Raw genomic sequence first — 7,786 nt, forward strand, 5'->3', positions numbered from 1 at the left:
TTATTTGTAACCCTGTTGTTTACTACATTATTGGCTGGCTCTGCATTGTCCTCTATCTCATGAAATGGCCTTTTCTCCGTCTCAAAGCAAATATGCCTCGGATAGACATTTTCCGAGGGTTTATAGATTTATAATATAAATCCACCCCGGAGCTTTCACCGACATACTCCTGGAAAACACAGTGTATATCCATGACACAGCTGACATATGATATCGGATGATATACGGTATATGCTGTGTATGATACATGTAAGCTTAATATGCACTCTCAGAATTAAATTACCGCTGAAGGGTGGCGTATAAGGGGTAAAGTAACTGTAAACCACTGCGGAGTCTAGGGATTAAAATCCATCATGGAGCCTCCTGTTTCGCTGAGCGTCTACACGCAAAGGGCAGACAGGGAATGTATACCGTGAGGATGGAGGATCTTCATCCTCCCGGTGGGGGCTCCTCACTGGTATAGGTGAGCCAGAAGGGTAAAGCAGCAACAACACAGCATAGAAACCAAATTGTGGAGAGGAATAAATGGCACGAAGATGAAACATGGGAGGAAAATATTATAATTGGCTATACTCTAAATTAAACGAGGAGTTTATACTGTCCTGTTTATTCATCATTCTTCCTTGTTTTGTTATGTTATGTTTTCTTTTCTTTCCCGTCTCCACGTTTATTTCCCCCCTTCCGCCTCATGATTGCCATTTACGTGATCCTACTCGACCCTCTTCTGATCTAGCCTGGTTAATAAACCAGACTAATATCGCACGGACCGCGGGATATTAGTCTGGGGAGGCTCAGCTTGGATTTCATTTCCAGGGTGGCGGGTTGAAACATTTTCTCTTTGACGCAATTGGTCAGAGCTACTGTCAGTCAAAGGTCTCAAGCATTGAATGTCACTGTACCAAAGCCCGCCCATATTGCATACCGTGTCCCGATTGGCCGCCCCATTTCTCTGGTGTAGGAAATGGGCGTACAATTGAGCCTCTCCAGACCGTAATCCGCCGGCAGGCAATTTTTTTGCCAACGGCTGATTCGGTCTGGTTTATTAACCAGGCTACTTCTGATCTACTCTTTCACACTGCCTCGACGCTCTCTCTCCCACTGTTTACCTCAGCTGCTGTCCATCAGCGCTCGTCCCAAATGAGCCGTCTGTGGCAACGTCGCCCCCGACACACACATGGAGGCTGATAACGGAGAGCATTCAGGGGGATTACGGCGCCGCTTCGGACAAGGGGGGAGTATGGGAGGGGTGCGCCAGGCATTGTAATGAGTCTCATCATCAGAAGGAGCACAGCATGGGGTGGAACTGGATGCAAGAACCGCAGACGGAGCCAATCCCCTTTCTCGGTGTAATTACCGAGGCGCTGCATGCCTTATCAGTGGCAGACATCGGGTCAGGGATCTCTCCATGAAACTAGCAAAGAAATGTTCAAGGGAAGTATAAGAATGACACAGAGAAAGACAGTCTGCTCACAAAAAAAGAGAGAGAAAGGGAAAATAGCAGCTAATGTTGAGTGAGGGATTATCAGGTATGTGTCAGATGGCATGCTTCAAACAGTGTGGACGGGTAAGCCCGGAGAATTAGAGACGCCCCAGGAAGTCCTCTGTCTCTTATCTGTTGTCATGTGGGTTTTCTTCACAAGGAGCTTTTGCTTTGATTTCGAGCGCAGGGCTGTCCGCAGGGCTGCTAGTGTTTTCGGAGCTTGTGAGATACAGCAGCGGATGGAGGAATGTAAAGTAGGCTACTGCTGAGTCATATGAATTTAGAATGGCCCGGTGCGCTCAGACTGAGAGGAATTCCCTTTCAGATGATAATAGAATTCTGCAAGGTGCGCGTAATGTCGTACTCGTAATTAGTCACGCTGCATCTGTGGCGTTTTGTCGAACAATTACAAACTCCGGCCGAAACTAATTGACTGCTTGACTTGTGTGAGACCACTGGGTTGGGTTTCTGTGGCGGAGTATATACGATGGATTCTACTGTAAGCACAAAAGCCCTCCATGGTGTCTCTTTGAAAAAAAAACAGAATCAGCACAGTGTCCTATATCTCACTAATCACTTTGCTCTAATCAGCATACAGTGGAGAAGAAGGCTTTGAGAAGGCCTTTCCCCAGCACTTGAATGAATTAATTAATGAATATTACATTGCTTGGACAGCCAGGAGTGTGCCTGTGTGATCCACTGGGGGCTCCTATCTGCTGTCTTAGAGAACATGAGAACATGTCCTTGGCCAGGTGAGACAGGCCCTCAGCTTGCAAATTATAAATTAAAATAGCAACCACAGCATGTTTCATCACTGCCTTGAACTCACAGGCCTGTAAAAAAATATATTTTTAATGAGTAACCATTCAGATTGAAAAGTCAATATGCAACTCCATGGTAAAACATATTCCGAAAATGTATACGATTAATCTTACAAGGGTCTTTAACTCCCAAGAGTTCATGCCAGGATTTCCTTCCAGGCCAGGATAATGATGAGACCTGGCATCATGTTTCGAAGTGGAAAAGCCAGTTGAAAGTGAAAAGTTATAGTCATAGCAGAGTCTCATATCTGAGTTGCAAGGCCCATCTGTTGTGGCATATTATGGCTCAAGACCAGAACAGAAAGTGGATGCACCTAAAGATAGTTCAATGTTTATTCAAAATAACTTAGTTATAAGAAGTAAGCTATGTATGTTCCACTGTGAAGTCAGAATGAACGCAGTGTGCCGTCGTGCTTATTATGTAAAACTAAAAAGTTAACACTACCCAACCCTGTCCATGGGGACACCCGGACACTCATGGACGTACAGACGTGGAGGTACAGACCATACAGTTCTGAAACTCTGAGAGTGTACAAATGGAACCAAATGCAGGTCCATTTGGTTCCATTTGAATACTCTCACAGTTAGACTTGTAATGGTCATTTCTGGGCTATAGAGCACCGAAGTCCTGACGTCACTTGTTCATCCCTGGTTCACGGAAGTAATTAATCTACAGTCCCATTCTGTTGGTCTGTACCAGGCTGACTTCTATAGGTTTTGAAAGGTACCTTTCATGTGAAAGGTACCTCTGGAAGCCACACCTCTGATGGGTGGGGTTTAGTCTTAAGGGGTGTGTTTTTTTCACCCACTGTGTAATACAATAAATGGACAGTAGGTGGCAGTAGTACAGAGGCCAGAGCAACTATACATTCCAGCTTGCAAATTTAACCAAGTAATTTGCTGCTGTCAAAGCTGTGAAACATGTAACAATATACCCAGCATTAATTTACTAATTTACACAACTGATAGATGTCATTTTGAGATTGAGGAACAAAGATAAGGGACCCCACTGTATGGAGAATAACATGGGGTCCTCTTAAAATCGTCTCATATGAGCATTGTGGTCCAAAAATTTACAAATTGTCTCTGCGTTATTGTTGGGGCGGTGTCTGTGGCATTTACAACAGTCAGTCAGTCATATTATGATAGTCTGTTTCTAGCAAAAATATTATGTCGTCCGGACGAGATATTATCTTGTCCCGACGAGATCATATTTTTTTCTTACCATGGCCACTCAGGGGCTCCGTAGATATGCATAAAATGTCTTATTCATGTCTTGGACATACAAAAGCAGGCATGGCCAAATTTATGGCTAGGAGTCATTTTTTACTGAAAACGAATGGTTGGAACTGATTCAGCACCCAAAAAAACCCTATTTACACACGTCACAAGCTCAAAAATATCCTGCTTTTAGCCCTAGGCCCTATGGGTACCCCGACTTTGATTGGCTCCCAAGATAGTTGGCTTTGATTTTGTTTTGTTTGAGAGTAGACACCTTTATGAACACATCTGTGAAGAAAGCTAGATTTGCCACACATTTCACCAACTTTCCCTTATTACTAGCTCTTTTTGTATTTATTTTGTCCACTCGTTTTGTAAGTCCGCAACAATGGAATTTTGACAAAAAACATAAAAGTCCACCACAAGCCAGCACGGCGATGATGCCAGACTGGGAGGAATTGATTGGCACAACGACATAGATACATTTGGGAGAAAGATAATTGGCTACTCTTGAATTATAAGAAAAAAAAAGAAGGGTCCATTTTGACACTTGGTGGACCCCCGGAACCAATGTTGAGAAATGGCGATCAGCTAAATGAAAAGAGCACATTCTACGTATGTGTGCCAGCCACCAGTAGATAGGGATATTCAGAGATAGAGTGAGAGAATCCTCTGGGCTTTGCAGGCTGGCCTTCTCACAGGTGCTGCCAATCAACCATCAGTCAAGTTTGACCTAGAAACAGAGCAGCCAGATGAGAATGGCAGGTAACCAGAAATAATGGAGTGGTAAGGGGGGGGATGAGGATCCATACTTTGATATCGTTGCTTTTGATATTTCAACGATGTTCAAATAGTCGTGATCTACGAGCTTGTAGATCACGCTCTACAAGCTCGTAGATCAGCTATTTTCAAAAAGGTTTGCTATCGCTATTTTGCTATTTTATCAAAATATGAAGGCGATACGTGCAGGGCTTAAGAGAATACCCTTAAGCCACACCTGTTTGTGTTTGTTTGTTTAAAGGAACCTGGAGTAGGCCATGACACATATTGCAAATATATGTGTATGGAACCAAATTGTACCCAGGTGAATAAGGGGGTCACAAAAGGCCCATGAGCAGACAGATGACATATTACAACTATAGACTTCCTTCATAAACAACTCCAAACAAAGCTTATGAGTATGAGTAAATAAAGCTAAAGGTCTGGGAAATTGAGCTAGCCTTAAAGTTTTAGCAGGGATATTCACAGCTCAAAATACCATATTTGCAAGTAATTTAGGCGATGAAGTCACATATTTAATTAATTCTTTACCCAGCAAATGAACAATGGTGGATTTGCTCTCCACCAGCATTTAATTTGAATCATACAATTGAGATTTTCTTTTCAAACATAAAACTTTGCATGAAGGGATAGCTCTGATTTAGGTATAAACAATAGTGACCAAATGGACAAAAGATCTTTTGTCTTGAGTAATATCTCACCAGATAGCCCTATCCCCTATATCCCAGAATTCATTGCATGTGGAAAAAAGGGATGCACTGAAGTGAAGGTAAGAAAAATGGCCCTTTTGTGTGTGGAGAGAGGCACAGATCTCAGTGGCGCGCTGATGTGACAATGGGGGACTGAGCCTGCTATAATGGTCCCATTACTATTCTCCCTACATAACTCAGAGAGATACATAATGCAAAAACAACATACTGAATTTATCTCACCCAAACGCACAGTATAGCCTATATTAGAGGTGTAATGATACATTGTGATACGATATGTATCACAATACATATGGTTGATGATACAATGCATGGACGATCGGTTCGTTATGGCTACACGATACAATTCAATGATTTGAAATCGATACAGTAACTATTTAGGAAAATACTTGTGTGAAATTAAAACAAATGGGCCCGTAAGGGTCCATTTGGTTTCATTTTACGCTCTTGAGATTTAAAGATCTATAAGGATCCATTTGGTTACCTCTCCATCATTTAGCTGGGCACCACCTGGAACCCCCTCAAGGACCACTGGTGGTCCCCGGACCGATGGTTAACCACTGTTTTAGATGTAGGTTAGAACATACTGTACCACAATCTCCAAATCTCCATTGTATCGAATCACTTCTTCTATGCCTTTTTTGTTGTCTCTTCACGGTCTCAAGGAACAATAATGTCTTCACCAGGCGAAGGCATGGGGAGAGTATGTTTTTCACTCAGTCCGTGTGTGTGTGTCCGTCTGTGTGTCCCTGGATGCCAACGACGAACATCTGCCCCAGCCTGTTATAGCGCCACTATGAGGTAGATTTTTGCAAAATATTTCTTTATATTACTCACATTTGATCCATACATCACGCAAATCGGTATAGACTATATCTATAGTCATGTGATCAAAACTTCCCCATATCCCATCCCCATTGGCTAAGATTGCCTTCCAAAGTTTGCAAGATTGGTCCATTTTGAACAAAATGCCTCAAATCATGAGTGCAATTTGAGGGAATTATTTTGTGCACATTCCCACTATGAGGAAGAAATGCCACTTGACAATTTACACATCAGCCTCATGGTAGCGATAGAACTGGCCCATTCGTGTTTTTAACTATAACTGCCCATCTGTTACCAGCTAACCCCTGGCACTGTTAACTCGGTCTATGCCAAACTTTGCACACACACTCCCTTAACGATGAACCTCTGCCCTAAAAGGTCCAGAACGGCCATGAGGAATTTTCACCTTTTCACCCTTTTTACTCCTCCAGATTCTGTCCAAAAATCTCTCAAATCTTTACACAGTATCTCACAGTCATGTGCTCAAGACGGATCTGTCCGATATCTCATATTCCATCCTAATTGGCTAACATTGGCTTTCAAAGTTTGCAGGATTGGCCAGTCATGAATGCAGCATGGAATGTACTTGAAATCTTTCAAGCACTTTCCTACTAATAAACTATTTTCACATTGACCTGTTATAGCGCCACCAACAGGTGGATTTTTGCAAAACACATTTTTGGAACAAAATGCCTCAAATCATCCAATTGCCATCAAATCGTAAGAAGAAATGGCATGCTTTTCATTGGCCTATTCTAGCGCCACCAGGGGCCAAAACCTGCCCTGGCCTGGTGGAGACCTCTGCCCCCAGGGACACTTTTTCTAGTTAAGCTTTTGTTTTAAACAGTGGCAGAATGACCACAACGGGTCACATTTACACAACTCCAGCATGGTAGAATTCCAACCACATTATTCCTTCCGAAACTGCCCTCAGCAAAAGGCAAAAAAGGAAAGAAAAATACACTTTCTAGGGGAACAATGTGATTGTGAAAAGAAACACTGTTTTCTGCCCATAATTGCACTACGGATGGTGAAAAGAAAAAAAAATCCCCAAAACGCACCTTATATTTGCACCGGTGCCAGTCTCCCGAGGAGAAGCACTGAGCCACTGAGGTGTCACAGTCGGAACCAACGTCGTTATAATTGGAAAGACAGCACAATGTTTGTCAGGAACCTCACACACCAGGGAGGAACATGTACCCATTGTGTCAATCTTTTACCATGCCGACGCTCGCAGTACAATGTTTCTTTGTATTGGAGGTTTATTTGTACATGAATTATACATTAATTCCCTTTGTCCTGAACTCAAATAGGCATTGCCAACGAACAGCGCAAGCCAAAAATTATAATTGTTGATGGTATCCTCACTATTGTTTACAAAATCTGATTCTGTTTGTAGATGGAAAGAGTCGGTATCCAATTCTTTGATAGTGGGTCTGCTTTAATATTGCTGTTTTCTGAAGGTTAGTGAGATGTAGTTGTGGCCTCTACCAATGTATATGAAATGTATATGAAATGTCCTTTATGACTCGCTGTAATTACTTTTACATGTCTATATGAATACAATCCACATGTCACACAAACACATTCACGATGCAATGCAATATAACTGTACAAACAAAATAACAGGTAACACAATATTATGGCATGGTGGTAACCATGGCAACGTAAGTGTTTCCTGTTTCTGCACAAGGAAAGCGAGTGCGCTCCAAAAGGTTTTTTTATACCCTAGCCCAACAACACCCTAATCAAGGGAACTTGATTCAGCTGGAGGGGCACTTCCTGACGAGGGAACCTCCCAAGAGCACTTCAAGTCAAAGGGACTGGTTTCATAAAGGGGGTGTGGGTTCCTTGAGAGAGAGAGAGAGAGAGAGAGAGAGAGTGTGTTTTTAAACTTCTGTGTGGTTCATAAATTGTTAACGTATATGCATTGTTAAAGTAACGTGTTA

The sequence above is a fragment of the Protomyctophum bolini genome (assembly GCF_963924005.1).
Source record: "Protomyctophum bolini genome assembly, chromosome: 1".
Classification (NCBI taxonomy): Eukaryota; Metazoa; Chordata; class Actinopteri; order Myctophiformes; family Myctophidae; genus Protomyctophum; species Protomyctophum bolini.